Genomic DNA, 21,834 nt, shown 5'->3' with positions numbered 1-21,834 from the left:
GCTTTTTTAACGAAAAACCGTAAGGTTAAAAAAAAACATTCAATTGCCACAGGTTTGTTTCTCCCATATAGCTGTAGTGATTGAATGGCATGGAAGTACCTGTACTATACATTGCCGTTGGAGTATTCGAGGCCGTGGGGTTTGTGTGGGGACATGATGTGCCATGGGAGGATGGTAGGAGGGGCACACCTGTCATATGTAACATGAAGTGGCATGGATGGGGCATGGAAAGTGTGTGTGTGGGGGGGGGGGGGGGGAGTGTAAGCGGTGAAGGCTACAGGCTCGTTCTGTTTATTTTGCACAGCTGTCTCACTGCGATGAGGCAGGCCTTTTAAACAGCTCCCCTCGGCAGCTCTTCTGGCTAGAAGTGTGAAGAGGTAATGAAGATTGTACCTATAAAGCTGGTCTTAAGGCAGACGTGTGAAGCCAGAAATTTTCTCAACTCCGGTACCTGTCCTGAAAAGGAAATTCCAGCCCTAAATGAAAAATAGACCGTGACAGGTAGGTTCCAAATCCAATTAAAGTTTTATGCAGACGTTAATTCAATATATTTACTGCCTACATGACTGATAGAAACTGCTACCTTTTGGTAATCTAACACGCTGCTATTCATCAATATTTACATGCATTTACTCTGAACTGATGGAACATTAAAATGCCGTCATAAACTCTCAAATAGAGGTATTCTGAAGTCTTGGTCTCATTACACCAGATTTAATTCGAAGCCTATATCTTGCCATTTCCACTAGACTTCTTTCAAGTGGAAACAAGAGCATAGAAAAGGTTGGGCAGAAAGACGCAAAAGAACGGTGCTCTAGATAATGAGCAGTTCTCGTTACCGAACACTTTTTTTTTCATTTTTGTTATCGAGAAAATAAAAAATGTTGCTAGAAATAATTGCAAAACTGTCACGATAGTTATTTAAAAAGCACTTTCGTGTTCCCAGAGTAACGATTCCGCAATTTTCACATGCTGCATTTCCATCTTCCTTCTTCTGAAATGGAATCGGTTCATTACGCATGGAATGAAATGAACGCAAACGATAATATTGCCTGTTAAAAATACTTGCAACGACAAAGAAAATTCTGTTGGTTTAACTGGACAAAGATTCCTTGTTGCATTTTGTAGCCCATGCTGAATATTTAATTTTCACTTAGCATCAATTTGACTCTTACACTTAAACAGGAAGAGGTGGAAAGTTTAAGTCACAACTTTCCCAATCCTAGGAAATCATTAAAATTATTTTGGCATTTATCCCAAATCCGAATCCTTTCTCTGGGTTGATGACATTGGTATAATTGTTGCTGTTTTGACGCACGCCTTGAACCGCCCTTTGGCTGATCTGACAATGATCAGTGAAGGAATACACCAGTCCACCGCTGCACAACAAGAATTTTATTGGTGTTTATTACATTGGACTCTATTACTGATTGATCATAGACATTTCTTTGGACTGTTTAGTGCAAAATACAAAGTGAACTTTTGTGTTCCCAAACTCCATGGTTTCTGTAGGACCCAAATAGTATGCAAAATGACCAAGATATAAGTGAAGGGAATAAATTATACCTGGTTCTCACTTACTTTAAGCAAATTAGAAGAACTTGATAATGTAGCCAGGCTCAACAAACCTCAAGTTCACCATGTGTGGACTGCCATTTGCTTCTTTCCCCTTCCTATGACCAGGTTTTTGGAAAGAGGTGGTATGGAATGGAACTGAGCCACGAATGAAGCGATGTGAAAGAACACAAGCCATTCAGGCACCAACTCACCTTGGATCTGAAGGCAACAACTCCACTGCAGTTAGAGGCACAAGCAGTAAATGTCTAATTCAATTAATTTATTTCTAAGTTTCCTTTGTTTGGTTCCCTAAGTTCTTTTGTCTTCACAAATCCTGCTTCATTGATTTAAATAATAGCACCCAAGAGAACATATCACAAAACGCAAAGAGTTTTAGTACATAGGCTTTAGCTGAGGCCTTGTATTTAAAATCACTTCATGTAGAACCATTAGAAAGATGCTGTGTAGAGAGGAGGCCTTAATTTTCTTTAAACATGTGTGTTATTTTTTGTGTGCATATTACTTCCAGCTCCTTGAGTGTTTTTTTTGGAATTCAACTTAGGAGTCATAAGGTCATAGAGATGTACAGCATGGAAACAGACTCTTCGGTCCAACTTGTCCATGCCGACTAGATATCCCTATCCAATCTAGTTCCACCTGCCAGCACCTGGCCTATATCCCTCCAAATCCTTCCTATTCACATAACCATCCAAATGCCTCTTAAATGTTGCAATTGTACCAGCCTCCACCACATCCTCTGGCAGCTCATTCCATACACGTACCACCCTTTGCGTGAAAAAGTTGCTCCTAAGGTCTCTTTTATATCTTTCCCCTCTCACCCTAAACCTATGCCCTCTAGTTCTGGATTCCCCAACCCCAGGGAAAAGACTTTGTCTATTTATCCTATCCATGCCCCTCATGTGGGAGTATTCCATCACACTCCTGACTAGTATGCCGTGGATGGTGGCCATGCCTTGGGAAGTCTGGTGAATTACTTGTGGTAGAATGTCCATCCTCTGATCTCAATAACGACTGATCTTATCCATTTGCCTAAGTTAGATAGGAGACCTTCATCCCTGAATGATTTAATCACAGGTTCCAAATGTAAATAGTCCAGGATAGATACCTGAAGTGTGTCATAGATGGTTATTGGGCTCATGAATTAAAGCTTTTAACATTGTTGAGTGCTATTTTGCTGCTGTTTATTTTGAAGCTACTCAATTCCATTTCTGCTAAAAGGAAGAATTTATCACCATTGGTGTCAATTCAGATATTATTATCTGAATGCTTGGCTGCAAATCTGTGAGCTAACTAGCCCACATTTCGCATGGTCAGCTAATTTGAATGGTTATTTGTTATATAGCTTTGGCCTTGTGCAGGGAGCAAACTTAATAGGTGATGTGGAAACATGGCTACTGTCCAAATCAAATAGAGATGTGTATTTAATGTAAGTTTCAACATATTGTGATCAATATTTGCCAACCTTTGCTAATAATCGGGGGCTTGAAATAATGGGTATAAATAAAATGAAATCAAATGCAAAATGGAAACAAAAAAAATTCTGAAACGAAATTATACAGATATAGTATCTGATCTTCAGTTTCTATAGTATCTAACTGAGGAAATCAGCATGAATTCATTCAAACAGGGCTTCAGCACTTCAGTGCACTCTCTATAATTAGGAGCATTACATTGTTCTTGGTATCAGGTGGTGAACAGATTCAATGCCTTGTACACATTTATTACTCCCCCATGCAAACTCTCATTAATCTCTTTGTGCATGCCACACAAATGTAATTTAATAGGGTGCTCCTTCAGCGATGTAATATATAATGCCAAGCTCCAACACATCGTCTTAAGACATAATGCCTTACATTATTGTAAAACAACATAGTTACATAAGGTATAGTAACCAATTGACTCTCAACAAGGTTATGAATGGTTTGTCAATGTCTATGTACTCTTCACTTCCAACTCTTCAAGTCTACGTTCATCAAGTTATGTGTAGCCTAGTGACAAACTGCTTGTATTAGTGCAGTGTAACCAAGACCTGAGAATCTTGGGGGAATGGCGCTGGGAAGGTTATTCCAACGCCAAAAATATTAAACATCAGTTTCCTTCATGCTACACAGAATGAACTGTCACATCAACACCGCTAGTGCTAACTGTGGAGCCTTCTAGATAAAAATCCTGGTCTTAACCACTATAAGACTTTTATGGATGTAACCATATCCTGGCCTGAATGAGGTGAGGTCTGGTGAGAAATGTGACAGAACTTCATAGCAAGTCTCGTGAGGCCTCTCCAGTCTTGCAGTTAACTTGCTCTATTCTTTTTTAATCCAGGTTTCTGATGACATGGTGATATTTCTGCTAGGGAGACGAGTTGCCTGTTGAGGGGACTTATTGCTTGTTAACAACCTGATAAACTGTACATCTGACCTCATTAATATTCCGCTTCGTATGCTACCACCTATCACAAGTGAACAAGACCATGAAATTCTTGACATGAATGTCGACCGATAGGGGTTCATCTAATCCTCTTATTAAGAGTGTGCTCTGTATTATGCAAAACAAAAGGAGGCAATGGATATATATGTGTACATTTTGTTCATTTTTCCTTATTTCCTCATGTTTTTAGGTACATTGTGTTCTACTTTCATAAAATACCTTGCTCTTTAAAACCGTTTCAAGATGTTCCTTTGCTAACATTCTGCATTCCTGTAAGTTGACACACTGGTGGTGTCAGAATACAGCTTGCAGACCCAGTCAAGTGTTTCACAGTTCTACATCTATCACACTGGCAAGTAGATGCAGGTACAGACACAACTGTATTACACAGAAACGTTAGTGATTGGCAGCAGGTAGAATTTCACATCACCTGTGATCATCTGAGGAGCTACCTCAAGCTGCTGCATTCAGACTTTTAGGTTTGGTGTGGCTTGCAAATACATTTTGATGGTGCACTTTCCTAGGGCATAGAGTCATTGAGAATGTGCCAAAGAGCCAGTATACTGTGAGAAATCTATAATGTGTACCTGCAGTTTTAAAGGGCAATTTAAGATGCAGACCAGTAATGAGAATTTGGCTGAGATCCTAAGCTTAGTTTCTTAGTGAATGCTGAATGTAGCTTCTCAGGTTTGAACCTAAAGCAGGTGAAAGTGACGACTGCAGATGCTGGAGATTAGAGTGGTGCTGGAAAAGCACAGCAGGTCAGGCAGCAGCCGAGGAGCAGGAAAATCAACGTTTTGGGCAGGAGCTCTTCATCAGGAAAGGGCTCCTGCCCGAAATGTTGATTTTCCTGCTCCTTGAATGCTGCCTGACTTGCTGTGCTTTTCCAGCACCACTCTAATCTTGAGTCTAAAGCAGCCTGTCATGTCCAGAATTATGTCAAAAATCATCTTGAGACAGTGAAATGTTTGAAATCAATTTATTACTGCCTAATTTATTCTTGTCCGTTAATTTATGGGTGTTTCCAGTAGCAGATAAAAAGAAAACGAGCTGGTACAGATAATCATGACATCTCCCTGGGAAATGACAGATATATTGAACAGGACCTGAATGGCAAGAACTGCACAAGAAGTCTAGTGAGGCCTAACATGTTGATGCAAGTAACTTATCACATCTTTTAACCAAACTCTGGGTGCTGCGGCCAGATTTATGCTAGGGAATGGAGAGTTGCCTGTTAGGTGGATTGTTGCTTATTAACAACACATCTCACCTAATTAATAGGCAGCTTCCTATCCTACCACTTCCTGCAGGCAAATGAAATGCTAGGAATTTGAAGTGAAGTTGGAGCAGCTACCTGGTGACTTAAGTTCGCAGCTTACTATTGTTATGGACCAGGCCTGACACGTCCCAGAGCATAACTTTGCTATTTGTTTTAGGTAAGTGTATAATGGATATTCCCAGCTGGTCCGACTGCCAAGTTTTAAACAAACAGAATTTATTTGCAAAATTATGGAATGAAACACAAAGAACAGAAAATAGAATACCGGATAACTTTTCCTATATAAAAATCTGACAAGCTATCCCAACTTAATGATGCTGTTCCAAAATTACTTGCAACAGTACCAATAAACAGTCCCAATAAACACAATCCTTAGCACAAAGAGTAAAAATGATACAAACCAGGGCTTACAGGCTTGAAGTTACAGAGAGAGAGAGTGTACCCGGCTGGAGCAGCCTTTCTTCACACACACTGCTGCTGAACTGAATCAAAAATTCTAATTTAAACTAAGGCTAGCTACACAGCTAGCTGTCCACTCTCCTTTGATTATACCTTTTTTTTAAAGACATGAAAGCCTTATGCCGGAGGCATTATCTGTTAGGGACTCCAAACAAAAAGGGCCCTAATAAAACTTTCAAATCCAGCCTAGTTGGAGCCTGGCAAATTACCCACTCTGTGAAAAAAACTCAGGGATATAGTAATCTTGAAGAAAGGGCGGCATTGTGACACCTCCCCCTTTAAAAATGAACCATCAATATCCAAAGATGGCTTCACTTTTCAAAACCCCAAAAAATAGCGGCTCATACCCAAAAACACACATATACATTCACTGACTATAAACATGCAAACATGCACAACTACATTCAGATTCAGTCTGTGGTCCTCCCCTACCGAACCCCTCTGTTTCTCATTCGAGTTTTGACAATTCAGCAAGCACGTTTTCTGGTCCTGCAACATGCACAATTTTCAAATTGAATGGGTATAACAACAGGCTCCATCTAAACAGTCGAGCATTTTTGTCCTTAAATTTCTCCACAAACTTCAATGGGTTACGATCAGTGTATAGATTGTCTTAGATGTGTTGCCGGTAATATAAAATTGAAATGTTGTAATGCCAACACCAAATTCTTTTTCAACTGTGAAATATTTCTGCTGATGAATATTCAACTTCCTGGAGAAATATCCGATGGGTCTTTCTATCTTCTCATTGTCTTCCTGTAAGAGCACAGCACTGACACCCACATCACTCACATTGATTGCCACCTTGAAAGGCTTTGCTTAATTGGGTATGGCTAATGCCGGGGCAAGGGTTAACAGTTTTCAGATTGTCAAATGCCTTCTGACAGTCCACTGTCCATTGAAACGTCTTTCCACTCTTTAGCAATTCGGTGAGTGAAGCAGCCACACTGCTAAAATGCAGCACAAACTTTCAAGAAAATCCACTCAATCCCAGGAACAGTAGTACTACTCTTTTTGTTGATGATATGGGAAATTCCCCAATTAATTTTGTTTTCGCATCCCATAGGCCATTTGTCCGTGTCCAATAAAATGGTCCAAGAAGGTGACTTAGGGTTTGGCAAATTCACTTTTAGCTAGGTTTACCACCAAGTCTGCCACCAATTCCCCCACTCTATTTGATTGTTTTCTAAAATTTGACACATAGTCCAAATGCATGGTCTCTAAACTTTGACTTACTAACTTCTCCTTAATCAATTTTAATTGTTTTAACAGACTTGGTGATCGAACAAGTCTGATAATTATTGTAAATGTTCCTTCCATGAGTGACTAAAAATCATCAGATCATTGATATACGCCACAGAGTTGGGTAACCTGGCAGTGGCCTTACTGGTTAGTTTCTGAAATGTGGCCGGGGCCATGACTTTAAACCAATACAGTCCATTTGGCATTACAAAAGCCGAAATTGCCTTTGCTCTTTCTGACAAAGGTACCTGCCAGTAGCCTCTGAGCAAGTACAACTTATAAATGTAAATTGCTTGTCAGACCTTTTTCAACACAGTCTTCCAACCGCGGAATTGGATATGCATCAGTCTTTGTAACTGCATTGACTTTGCGACAGTCTACACATAACCATTGGGTACCATCTGGCTTTGGCACCATTACTATGGGTGAGCTCCAGTCAATGTAGCTCACTTTGATTATGTCATCTTGGAGTATGCGTTCAACCTGTGCTAACTTCAGAGGGTTATGCCTATAAGGATGTTGCTTAATTGGAACAGTATATCCTATATCTACATCATGCACAATTAGGTTAGTACTTCCCAGTTTATTTCCACAGATCTCCCCATGTGATAGCAATAACTCTTTCAGGTCATTTGATTTTTCTCAAGAAGGTAACTCAATAATTTATTCCAATTTTTGACAAGTTCTTCATTGTCCAATTTAATTTGAGGAATGTCCAATTGAGAATCCTCTGAACTTGGTTCTTCCCTTTGTGCTGTAATCATTAACACCTTCTCCTTTTGCTTTCCTTCCCTGTCAAAATATCTTTTGAGCATATTCACGTGACACATTCTGTGAGATTTCTTTCTATCTGGAGTCCCTATCAAGCAGTTCACCTCACTCAATCTCCTTTCAATTCGATAAGGTCCACTAAACCTTGCTTTTAAAGGTTCACTTATCAGTGGAAGTAACACTAATACCTTATCCCTGACAGCAAAATTGCAAATTGTTAATTTATTGTCTATTTCCTGTTTCATTGCATGCTGCAATATTTTTAAGTGCTGTCGAGCCAACTCCCCCACTCTATTTGATTGTTTTCTAAAATTTGACACATAGTCCAAATGCATGGTCTCTAAATTTTGACTTACTAACTTCTCCTTAATCAATTTTAATGGTCCTCTCACTTCATGCCCAAAAACTGATTCAAATGGACTGAATTTGGTTGATTCATTTGGTGCATCTCTGATCGCAATAAAGTACAAACTGAATTCCCTTATCCAAATCATCTGGATACTCCTGACCGTAAGGCCTCAACATGGTCTTTAGTGTTTGATCTCACCTTTCTAGTGCTCCCTGTGATTCTGGATGGTACGCAGTAGATTTTAATTGTTTTATTCCTAAGCTGTCCATAACTTCCTTGAATAGTTTGGATGTGAAGTTTGACACTTGATTTAACTGTATCTCTATTGGTAGTCTGTATCTAGTAAATAATTTGAGTAATTCCTCTACAGTCCTTTTAGCTGTGATATTGTACAATGGGACAGCTTCTGGAAATCTAGTCGATACATCCATTATTGTTTGAGGTAGGGGAACCTACACAATCAATTAAGACTCTTGTAAGAGGTTCCTTAAATGCTGGAATAGGTATTTCCAAAGTTGCAGGTTTTATTACTGCCTGTGGTTTTCCAATTACGACATGTATGACACGTCTGGCAAAATTCAACTAAATCTTTCTGCAGTCCAGGCCAGTAAAAATGTCTTTGTATTTTAGCCAGTGTTTTCCTCACTCCTAAATGACCTCCAAGTGGTAGCTCATGTGTCACTTGTAACACTTCCCTTCTATAACCCACTGGTAAGACAATTCAATGAATTTATGCCCATTTCTCATCTGCTTGAATCTGTGATGGTCTCCATTTCCTCATTTAAGACATCATTTTTCAGGTAATAACATTTAGGGTTACATTCAGATTCCTTCTCTGTAAGTACCTTTTGATACAACATTTAAATTTTCATCTTCCTGCTATAACTCGATGAGTTTTGCAGAGCTAAAGATATTTGCATGATTACCTATTTGCTCCTATTTTGTCTCAACTATCTGATCGAACACAGTCTCTGCTAATACCACTTCAGCTTCCTTATCCATACCCTTTGATCTCTCCTGTTTCAACTGGTGACTCTGTGACCTTGCTACTACACAATTAGGGAAGATTCCAGGGTTCGAATCCTGCATTGCTTCAGTTGCCTGAGTCTCTACTGGCTTTTTAACCACAGTAGGCAGCACGCCTACTGGTGAATCAGCTATATAATTCGCAAGGACAAATTATATTCCTGGAGCTGAGAGTTTGTCCAGTCCTACAACCACAAATTCTCCACTCTTTTCTGGACACTCTAGCCTCACTTTTCATAATGGACCACTTTTTGTCTCACCATGACTTCCTGTTACCAGTACATTTTCTGGCAATAGTCCTTCAGGAGTACATATCTCCTCATCCTTCAGCATCACAGAATGAGAGGATCATGTGTCCCTTAATATTGTAACCTCTTTACCCGCTACCCCTGGCCTATGTGAATAAACTTTACTTTTGCAGGTATATTTTCAAAGCAGACCCAGCACTTCCTCCTTAACCAACCTCCATTCAGCTTGTAAACTGATGTAGCTTTCCAGCATCCACTGTGCTTTCTGTTACCATAACAACAAACTCCCAGGCTTATCCTGTTTTCCTATATCTGGCTTTTTCCTAGCCCACCAACACTGATTTCATGTGGCGCACTTTAAAATAGTGAAAACACCAGAGCTTTTTATGTTCTTCATCCCCTTCGAGAGTTTCCGTTTTACCCTGTGGTAAGTTATCCTTATGATTTTCACTGAGCTCTACCTTTCCACCTGACGATTTCTCTTTTCTCCAATTTCTATCCCTCATGGATTGAAATTGATTCTAGAAGTCTAACCGTGTTTTATGGGCCAACTCATAATCATCAGCCACTTCAGCTGCTAACCTTGCTGTGTTAACTCTCTGCTCTTCCACATGAGTTCGCACTACATCAGGCAGTGAATTTTTGAACTCCTTCAAAATAATTGCCTCTCTAAGAGCATCATAAGTTTGCTGTATTTTTAAAGCTCTTATCCACTTATCAAAATTACTTTGTTTGATCCTTTCAAACTCAATATAGGATTGACCAGGATCCAAACTTAGATTCCTGAAACGTTGTCTATAGGTTTCTGGTACAAGCTCATATGCACTTAAGATTGCTTTTTCACCTCCTTATACTCACCAGATATCTCCTGTAATAGTGATTTGAATACCTCACTAGCTCTACCTTTTGTCTGGATCAACAAAACCCACATGGCCTCTGGTCACTGAATTTGTTTAGCCACTTTTTCAAATGAGATGAAAAAAGGCTTCCACATCCTTCTCATCAAAACTAGGCAATGCTTGAACATACTTAAAAAGTTTTTCACCAGGTTTTTGACTATCAGGGGCTTGCTCATCCTGACTCTCTTCCTTACTAAGTCTACCTCAGCCTTCATCTCCATTGTTTTAAGCTGACTTTCCTTTCTAAGTGTCATTTTCTGAAGTTCAAACTCTTTTTTTTCTTTCTCTTCTGCTAAAACCCTTCATTCTCTTCTGATTTTAATCCTAACTCAAACTGTTTCATTTCTGCTTCTAACTCCAGCTGCTAGGGCAAGTCCAGCCGAGTACACTCTCTCTCTAACTTCAAGCCTGTAAGCCCTGGTTTGTTTCATTTTTAATCTTTGTGCTAAGGGATGTGTTTTTTGGAGCTGTTGCAAATATATTTGGAACAGCATCATTAAGTTGGAATAGACTGTCAGGCTTTTGGACAGGATAAGTTATCCAGTATTCTATTTTCTGTTGTTTGTAGTTCATTCCGTAATTTTGTAAATAAATTCTATTTGTTTAAAATGTGGCAGTTGGACGGCACGGTGGCACAGTGGCTAGCACTGCTGCCTCACAGCGCCAGAGACCCGGGTTCAATTCCCGCCTCAGGCGACTGTCTGTGTGGAGTTTGCACGTTCTCCCTGTGTCTGCGTGGGTTTCCTCCGGGTGCTCCGGTTTCCTCCCACAGTCCAAAGATGTGCAGGTCAGGTGAATTGGCCGCGCTAAATTGCCTGTAGTGTTAGGTGCAGGGGTAAATGTAAGGGAATGGGTAAATGTAGGGGAATGGGTCTGGGTGGGTGCGCTTCGGCGGGTCGGTGTGGACTTGTTGGGCCGAAGGGCCTGTTTCCACACTGTAAGTAATCTAATCTAATCTAATCTAATCTAATCTGGACCAACTATTTCACTCCGGGAATATCCACTGTACACTTACCTAAAACAAATAGCAAAGTTACATTCTGGGCTACCTGCTTGAATATGTTTTGAGGGGTTGGGCCTGGTCCATAACACACTGGGGTGGGGAGGGGGGGAGATCTTTGCAGCATTTAAACAGCGAATGGTAGGTATTAGTGTCTTTTATTTTGGGTGTTGATTTGGTTGGTTTAAACAGCGCTCAGATAGCAATGGCTCTTTTAGTCACCAAGGAGGTGCTTGAGGTGGAATAAGTGACCTTGGGGGTTTTACAAATGGCAAATAAGACCAAGCTGTGGGAATTAGTAGACAGAGTTGAAGTTAGTAGACTTAGGAGTTGAAGTTACCTCCTAACGTGAGGAAAGATGAGATGACTGCACCTGTAGCTCAGCATTTAAAGTTGCTGGAAACACCATCAGGATCTGGAGAGATAGCTAAACTTCAATTACAAATGAAGAAGCAGAAATGAAACAGTTTGAGTTGCAATTAAAATCAGAAGAGAAAGAAAAAAGAACAAAGCAGCGTTTTGATCTGCTGGATACATGTCCACATCTATAGTACATCCTCTCAACCACTGACCTCATGAACAAAGGTATGATGTTGGAGTGGAGGGAAGGGGGCAAACCCCATGCATCCCATCCTCGTAATTACACAGGCATGGTCGGAAAGAAAGAACAACACACAATCCTCTTGGAAGCCTCCTGTCAGGATATTCCAGAGGTGGTCAGGATTTCCACCTCCAACCTGCCATCCTCCAACTACTGAAATCCAATCCAAGTGTGGGACTACTTGCTTCTGGCATACGACATTCATTGTGGCTTGATGGCCACATTCATTGTGGCTTGATGGCCCAGACAATGATCCACAGAATTTTCTGACAAAACCTCCAGGTCAACAGGCTCAGTTGCCAAGTAGAGTTCCCCCACTCCAAATGCTGAACCAGAAATGATATGAAGATGTAGTGGGAGGGAAAGTGGCTGTCCCCTTGGATGGCTGTTATGGAGCCACAGTATTAACCATGACCACATTCCCAGACTGCAGATCAATGGACCCCCAACCAGGAACACTGTGACCAATGTCTGATTGTAGCCAATTCCCTGGAATTAGATACTGTCTCTGATTTTACTGTGCTGGGTCCTCCTGGCCAGTGGCTGCTTTCATGGATTTCAGAGACCCCTAAAACAGAGACATGGCTGCCTGCTTGCTGCACTTGTGCTTTTTCATGAAGTGTGCGTGAGATTGACATATCATGTTGCCATATTGCACGAAGCGCACACCCTTGACTAAGGACTGCTAACCAGCAAAGCATGCTGCCTGATTGTGTCACTGCGCTAATTGACACAACAGAGCAAGGCATGTTTGCTTTGAACATGCAGGTAGGTGCTAAGTGAACAAGGGAAGAGAGAACAAGCTTCCATGTCTGAGAGCTGGGAACCTGTGGCTGGGCGCAAACCTTCCTTGAAGCGCCTTTCAATGCTTGTTGCTGGTACACACCCTACAATGTGCTTCTTAAGTGTCTTGAAAGTGGATTGGACAGGTTCATGTAAATCTGAAGGGTTGGAAAATATCGGATGCAAATGTCCATGCATGACGGGTGTATCCTGTTGAGTTTTTTGATCGTGCCCTATGATGCTGTTGTGTGCTGAGCAAAATCGAAGCTCTTCATAGTGTCACAATGCTGGTCCTTTTACAAGGTTACTACGCCCTTTATTTTTTTCCCAGAGAGGGGGTAATTGGCCTGGCTCCAACTAGGCTGGATTTGAAAGGATTATTGGGTCCCTTTTTGTCTATTGCTAACAGCTAATGCCTCTGGCTTAAGGCTTTCATGTCTTTAAAAAAGGTAGAATCAAAGGGGAGTGGCCAGCTAGCTGTGTAGCTAGCCTTTGTTTAGTTTAGAGTTTTTGATTCAGTTCAGCAGCAGTGTGAGTGGTGAGCTATCATGGAAACGGCATATAGAAGGATGACGCTAGAATTAGGCAAGAGTGGTGCTATGGGTGGATGGTAGTTAATGAGAAGAGTTTGGTTGATACAATGAGACAACTTGCAGAGAAGAATCCTCTGTAAAACTAAATGCAATGGACTGAAGGCAAACACACACACACAAGATTCAGTCCTTTATGTCCATTGAGAAAAAGACTGTGTTTGAGAGCCAGCCAATCCCTGTTACCTCATCATGATTCAGTGCCACTCCCATCAAAATCCAAAAAGATTTAAAAACTCCCTCAAAACATATAGCATAGCATTTCCATTATACGTGTACTAATAAAAGAAAATCAAAAGCAACTGAGTCCAAGTTAGATGTTTAACTATTTAATTAACACCATTCGATCCCTCATAGCTAAATACACATCTAACTGGAGAGGGGTAAGAGAGGATATTAACTGGACCTGGTGAAAAGGACAAAGCGCAACAAGGTATACTTTGGGAAGGTGAACCCGATAGACTATGAGGTAAAGCAGTGGTGATCTCACAAATTTTTCAGCCAAGAACATAAAACATAGAACAGTACAGGCTGGAAGAGCAAGAGCAAGGGTCTGATTCTCACACACACTTTGGCCCTCAATGTTGCGCCGACCCCTCTCCAGTTAGATGTGTATTTAGCTATGAGGGATCCAATGGTGTTAATTAAATAGTTAACCATCCAACTTGGAGCTCAGTTGCTTTTGATTTTCTTTTATTAGTATACATATAATGGAAATACCAATCTGAAGCCCATCTAACCTACACTATTCCATGTATGTTCATATGCTTGTCTAGTGACGACTTAAATGTACTTAAAGTTGGCGAATCTACTACCGTTCCAGGCAAAGCATTCCATACCCTTACTACTCTCTGAGTAAAGAAACTACCTCTGACATCTGTCCTATATCTATCACCCCTCAATTTAAAGCGATTTCCCCCTTGTGTTTGCCATCATCATAGCTGGAAAAAGGCTCTCCCTGTCCACCCTATCTAAACCTCTGATTATTTTATATGTCTCTATTAAGTCACCTCTCAACCTTCTTCTCTCCAATGGAAACAGTCTCAAGTCCCTCAGCCTTTCCTTGTAAGACCTTCCCTCCATACCAGACAACATCCTACTAAATCTACTCTGCACCCTTTCCAAAGCTTCCACGTCCTTCTTATAATGCAGTGACCAGAACTGTACACAATACTCCAAATGCGCCCGTACCAGAGTTTTGTACAGCTGTAGCATAATCTCATGGTTCCAGAATTCGATCTCTCTATTAATAAAAGCTAAAACACTGTCACCTGTGTGGCAACTTTCAAGGATCTGTGTAACTGGACACTGAGATCTCTCTGCTCATCTACACTACCAAGAATCTTACCATTAGCCCAGTACTTTGCATTCCGGTTACTCCGACCAAAGTAAATCACCTCACACTTGGCCGCATTAAACTCCATTTGCCACCTCTCAGCCCAGCTCTGCAGCGTATCTATGTCTCTCTGTAACTTACAACATCCTTTGTCACTATCCACAACTCCACCAACCTTAGTGTTGTCTGTAAATTTACTGACCCACCCTTCTACGCCCTCACCCAGGTCGTTTATAAAAATTTGTCTCCCTCAGATATTTGGGTCCCCACTCTATGATGGACAAGGCCAACATGTCAGTTTATGGAAATTTGCTAGAAAAACGAAAAACTGGTGGTACAATGTTAATCAGTTAAAGGCCAATGGAATCTGAAGCATTGGCCACCAACTCTGTGCTTCTAACAAACTGGAGGAAGCAGACACTAATCCAAGTCCTCATCCAGACTGCAGACTAGTCATTGATCCAGACCCAATCGGAACACTCAATCCCGATCCAGGCCATGATCCTGGACCAGCCTGGGACACTGTCCCTCCTGAGGCCTCAACCACAGGATCAGAAGCAGAGCTGATCCTACTAATCCCTGCCAGGAGAGGCGGGCCTCAGTGCAGAGCAATCATGAAGTGAAAGGGATGGTTAAAGACAGTACTCTCTGAATGTGTCCTATGCAGTACTCTAGCCCAGAGACAAAGAGAACCCTTTTATGAAGGGTAGTCATTTTGATGCTCCCATCCCATTGAGACTGGAAGAGCAAAAGCAAGGGTCTGATTCTCACATGCACTTCATTACACACCAACCCTGGTGTTCTGCTAATCCCTCTGGTCATAAAAGAGCATAAACCTCTACCACCATCGTAGCCCAAATACGCTAGTCTTCCCTGGTTGTACAGGATTACAATACCATACCTGATGATTGATGGTGATGGCTATCTTTGTGACGTTTGGGCCACTTTCATCCTTTGGCTATTTCTTGCCATCTCATCTGTGTTTTATTCAAATCAAAGGACATTTTTGTCTTTCGCCCATTTTTCATCTTGTCATCTAAATTTTAATCATCCAGAAATTTAATGGTGCCGATGCACCAACTTGCTTCTGATCTTCCATTTTTGGGTCAAGGTCAGGTCTGACACATACTGAATTGACTGACAAAAGAGTAATTGTGAGAATTTGATGAAAGCAAATTTTGGGAGGAGTTTAGTGAGCATGGTCCAAGATCAGACAGGGTAAGAGAAAAGTCTCTACAGGTCGAGAAGGGTGGGGAGATATCTAAACTTGGTCAGATATTACATAGGTATAAGAACAGATGCCACCTTGATCCCCGCTGCTGGATGGCAACATACAGCCTGTTGATCTATATTGGTTGGAATGTCAGAATACGATTGTGAGAAGCGCTAACTGGACAAGTGTACATTTATCCTGGCTCTATGTAGTTTGTCCCACCAGCGGCAGGCAAACATGAGGATGATGTTTGGTGAGTCAACCCCAACAAATCCATGATGTTTGGCTCCAAAAACCAGCAGGTTGAGTATAGGAAGCCACATGGTAGCTCAGATTATTGCTATCTGAACACAGAATGGGGTTTTTCCACAAATGTATGTACAGAAATGAAAAGCTTTGCTACTAGTTCAGAGGAAGGGCTAGAAATGGGGCAATGATGGCCCAAAAGGTCATAAGGGAAAACTATGTCCTGTATGAAATTAGAAATTACACATTTTTCTGCGAACTACCTCAGAATCGCAAAGTAGAATGGTTTTAAAACACAGGAAAAACCTGCATGACACCATCCACTATGAATTGGTCAGAATATGTCCAGATCCCAGTTGCCAGAGTGGTGCCCTTCTGAACTTCAGAAATTATACTTGTATTTGACCCACCATCTATTAGGATGGAAGACAGGGTTTGACATGAGGGAGGTCAGACCATAGCCAGCCAGCCTTTAAAACAAGAGAAATGCTAAATGATGTGGCAACAGCTACTGAGTAGGAGTGTCCACAGTCAATAACCTTAACTTGACTAAGTTGGATAGTATACACAGACGTTTAAACCAGCAAGTTAGCAAAACTTCAATAAAATTAGTCTGGACAGTCAGCAAGAGGCAGGGGGAATAAAATAAACACATGGTCATAGTGCTAGAATGGCACACCAGAACTGTAAATGAGATCAGCTGTGGAATGATAAGCAACACAATAGGACTCGATGCAACATCTATTGTCTGTAGATGATCAAATAATCATGGTCTGTCTGCGTACTATAAACTAATAAATCTTTTCTTACATCAACCCACGAAAGTTTAATCACTTGCGGCAATTGTCTTGGGCAAGTAGTCATTTCTCATACGGTATCTCTTCTCTTGGAGAAGTTCTTCAAGGGACATATTAAATTGGAAAGACTTTTCATTCCATTCACATGCACACAGGCCAATTAATCCTTACACACTGTGCTTACATATCAGGGTCAATTAATTACTCAGCAGTAAATCCACAAGCTGATGGAATAGTCATTCCTTATTCATTATGTTTTTCCATTAGTCTATTGATTACTGTTTATGCTCTGGATCCATACTTTGGGAACATTCTGTCTTTCACAGAAAGACATTCACATTCACGCAATCACACATTCACACATCATATGTACACATTGGGACTAATTAACTTTCATGCATCTATTTATGAGCTGTCTGCCTCAATTAGGTGAGTAATCCAGAATCTGATCAAAGCAGTTATACCAAGTTCACAAACCTCTAAAATTCTTTACCCTCTAAACCTTCTTGAAATTTTGGTTTTATTTGCAGAATTCAACAATACAATAATGGCAGATTCTAAAGGAATGATTGAAGTCAAAGACCCCAACATATCTCAGTCTTGAGCCTGCCAAAAAGTCACTCAGAAATGCAGTTAGTCAGTGAAAAATGAAACCTGACAGACTTCGAAACAAAAAATAGACTTTGAGGTTGATCTGAAGTTGTGGAGATGTAAAGGAAATGTCTGTCTATAGTTTTACATTTCAGTTCTTCCAACATAGTTACTGACTGTTCACAGCATAAAGGCAAAATTTTCTACAAATTGAAAATTCAACCATTAAAGCCATGAAGAAGGGTAGCATATCACAGGAAGAAGTTGTCTTTCAATCACAGAATAACTCAGGTATTGGTCTGTTTACTCAAAAAGGTAAACAATGGCACAAATATTTAGAGTATAATGAATATAATAAAATAATAAAGTATTAAAGGTAGTCTGAAATATGTTAAAATGGCATGGACAAATTGCCCTCTTGTTTGCCTTCCACCACCAGACAATGCAAAATAGTATTTTTCTTGGAGATAAACTTATTAATATTAGCCAATTCAACTTGTTGGACTTACTCACCCTCTGGTATGCTTAGTGGTTTCCATCTCTTTAAATGTAGATGTTATGGATGTAAAATATGAAGAAACAAAAACATAAAATGGATTGCACCACATGCTAAAGGTACGTAAAAAGGAAAGGATTAGCAAAGAAAAATATGAGTCATGAGTGTGGTGCTGGGAAAGCACAGCAGGTCAGGTAGCATCCAAGGAGCAGGAAAATTGATTTTTCAGACATAAACCCTTCATCAGCTCATTCCTATGAAGGACTTATGCCTGAAACATCAATTCTCCTACTCCTCAGATGCTGCTGTGCTTTTCCAGCACCACACTCTCGACTCTGATGTCCAGCATCTGCAGTCGTCACTTTCTTCAAAGAAAAATATGAGTCTGTTACAGGTAGAGACAAGATAATTTATAACATAAGTGAAGAAATGGCAGAAAACTACTCAAGTACTGTTATGACCCACCTGGGAAAGTGTGAAGACTCTCAAGCCTTTGCTACTCTTGGGGCTGCCACAAATCTAATAATCTGTTGAAAATGTACAAAGTTCCCAATTTCCCTGTCTGATAGAATCCAGTTTACAGACAATACTGCATCTACCTGTATCGACCAAGGACCTTTGGTTATTACAAACAACTACCTAAGTGTCAACATATAGCTGTACTATGGCTGTACTAATACTAACACTCTTTCAAATTTTTACTTACAGGCAGAAAGAACAAAATAAAAGTAACAGTGTTATGGATGGTTGGAAAAACATATTGGGAAACTCAATTCAATGGGATCATTCCACAGTGTTAGATGAAGTATTCCTTTTGTTTCTGAATACCTACCATTATTCAATCCTCTTTTTCATAAAGATCTTTTAGTTCTTCACTGGAAGCTCAGGACAATTGGTACATTAATTACTACTTCCCCTCCAAATAGTTCACCCGACCAGGAGTCAGAGATGCATCATCATGCTGATGACTTTTGGTCTCATTTGCAGAAAACAAAAGCTAATCACTCTCTGTGTATGCATCCTAATGATGTGCCATCTTACCTCACCTCCCCACCTACTTGCAAAGAAGCAGTGTAAGCATAACTCACGGAGTTTGAGTAACTTGTTTTCAAAAGTTCAGCAATTCCTTCCGCAGTCTTTGGTTTTAAAACATTTGTTTTCCCCATTTCAGCCTACAACCAAAAATAAAGGGTAAAAAGATATGGTTTTTGTATGTCTCCAGTGTTATGAAGGTGTCGTGGAAATTAAATCAACTGTTAGCAAGAGCAAAGAAAAGAGCTTTATTCAGATTCTGCAGAATCGACCCAATATATTCGGCCAAATGCCTCATGTAAGGGGCACCTGAGCATAATTCAGATACTCTTCTTACAGCATTCTTATTACGCTCTCAAGAGCAAAGACTGGGAAGACTCAAGTTGTTATTTTCTCATCCCCTGGTCGTGGACATAACTGTTCTTATGCTTTCCTCAGCCTTCACTGAATTCAACTGTCACAAGGTCAAGTTGAACATTTACAAAGTTCAAACAAAGACAGCTGTCTCCTGGCTGCAGAACTCAGCAAAGTATTGTTTGCAAAGCTCAGCATAGCGCTAAATTTAGAAAGGCATTCTCTTTTAGATTTCACAGTAAATGTTAAATTTGTTAATTTTCCATTACAAAAGGATAAAACACTATTTCCAACACAGAGTTTAATCACAAGGAATGTGATACACAAACAAAAAAAAATGAAACTTACATCCTTTCTTTCACTTCATACACTTTATACAGCCATACATAATTTCTTAAATCTTGAATTTATTCCATCATTTTATGATTGGAGCAATGCATCCATGTTCACATTATCTTTTCCAGCAAAGTGAGGAGTCTTTACATTAAATGCTTGAAACCAGCTTCACATTTCAAGTATCAAACTTTTTCAATAAATGCCTAAATGAATCAATCAGTTATTAGTGTAGATTTGTGACCATACTGGATGTGTATTTCAAAGTTTGAGACAATAATAATCTCAAAGTCTTTCTATAATGGAGTACTTCTTCTGAGGTTGATTTGATTTCTTAGAATTGTATCTCACTGACCTCTATTCTCAACTCATCCTGTAACAAGACTGCATCTACCTCCAAGTTGCTTGCATCATTCATCATTTTGAAAGGTGTAGAAAAATCAGGGGTGGCTAGTACAGTTTCATTTCTTAGGATTGCCTTCAGCTTCTTAAAGGCTGCCTGGCATACCACTTTTGCTGGTTTCCTTAACCAATTTATTCAAGATTACAGCAATTGTGCTGAAGTTGCACACAAAAACTGATAAAACCTAAAAATCTCATGAAATCCCATTTAATTTTAGCAACAAGGAATTTTAATAGAGCCTTCAGTTTCACTGCCCTTAGCCACAGTTGCCCTTGTCCTATTGTATATCCTAGGTAAGTTATTTTTGCTGTCACAACTTAGCTTTTGGTTAATTTGATTACAAAGCCAGTCAGCTGAAGTTGCTAAAACGGGTCTTCTACTTGTCTCACTTGTCTTCCCATGTCTCCCTATATATTTCAGTGTCCAAAGTTGCGTACCACAGGTGTGACTTGATTCATAAGCCTTTGAAATGTAGCTAATGAATTCTTTAATCTGAATGGCATAACTCTACATTGGTATAATCAACTTGGTATGATGAAAGCAAATATTTCCGTCAGTCCTTGATGTTAATGGTACTTTCCAATCTTAGAAAGGAATGAAATATTGTCAACTCTATCGATGTAGATCTAATTGTGGAATTGGGTACAAATCTAGTTTTCATTATTTCTGTGTTGGCAAATTGAGATTCACTTTGAAACTCTCCCTCACGTATTGACTCTATCATCCTCTACTACACTTACCATCTCTCACTCTCTCTTATTCTCTTCCCCAAAATTATATCCTTTCAACATGTTTATGATGCAACTGATTCTTCTTCTTATGATCAGGAGTTCATAATGGATGAGTTAAGTTAGTAACCCTCCTAACTATCTTATTGGGACCACTGAATTTTACTTTGAGTGGTTCACATTGCAAAAGCAAAAATACTGATACTTCATCTCTTACTTGAAATGTTCTAATTGTAGTATGTGTGTGTGTGTTTGTCTATTCTTTCATTTTCACATGTGAAGCTTTAAACCACTGTCGTGTTACTTTAGGTTCTCCTATGAGAATATTGATGATTCATCTTCTTGTTCAAGAACATCTCCCTAATTAATCTTAATGGACTTTGTTTCTTATGACAAAAGATTGATTCAAATGGATTACATCTAGTAGCTTTTTTTTGTGATATTTCTGGTAGTAAATAATCAGAGGTGTAATTCTTTGTCTCAGTCCTGTGGATATTTGTGACAGTTTTGAGAGTCTGATAGCATTGCCAAAGGTCCCTTTGTAGTTGATACACAGTTGTCTTATGCCCAAACAGCTGATAATGTTCTGGTAAACTTTTATCCTGATCGGATTGTATCTCAATTGACAATCCATAACAAATAAAATCTGATTTAACTTTTCCACTACCATAATGGTCCAAAAAAAAGCTTATGGAAATCATATTGTCATATCCATTATTGTAAGGATATATTGATATTCTGCTTTCATTTTCATTAATGGTCCTACACAATCTATTTTCATGCAAATGAACAATTCTTCAAAAAATAAGAGATATCAAAGGTGCTGGTTTGACTACATATTGAGGTTTTCCTACTCTGTCATGTATGATACATTTTACAGAACTGCATTATGTCCTTTTGAAGTTTTGGCCATCAAAATGCCTGTTACTTGATATTTGTATTTTCGGTATTGCTTCATGTCTGCCATAAAAATGTTAAGAGCTACTTGCAATATCTCCATTTGATATCTGGGTGATACACTATTTGATGAATGGCTATTCATTCTTCCTTGGC

At 39.8% G+C, this 21,834-nt stretch overlaps 1 protein-coding gene across 1 annotated transcript in view; it reads left to right on the top strand.

Annotated features, from left to right (window-relative positions):
- Positions 1–330: 330 nt before the first annotated feature.
- LOC122557256 (P2Y purinoceptor 4-like) overlaps positions 331–21,834 on the top strand; it is a 51,558-nt gene continuing 30,054 nt past the window's right edge. Inside the window, exon 1 of the mRNA XM_043704761.2 lies at positions 331–501. The gene's annotated coding sequence lies outside the window, so the exon portion shown is untranslated. The remainder of the gene's footprint in view (positions 502–21,834) is intronic.

This window comes from Chiloscyllium plagiosum, unplaced genomic scaffold (assembly GCF_037043375.1).
Source record: "Chiloscyllium plagiosum isolate Xiang-an unplaced genomic scaffold, Cpla_swu_hap1 HiC_scaffold_11, whole genome shotgun sequence".
NCBI lineage: Eukaryota > Metazoa > Chordata > Chondrichthyes > Orectolobiformes > Hemiscylliidae > Chiloscyllium > Chiloscyllium plagiosum.
This window is presented reverse-complemented; position numbering and strand designations above follow the sequence as displayed.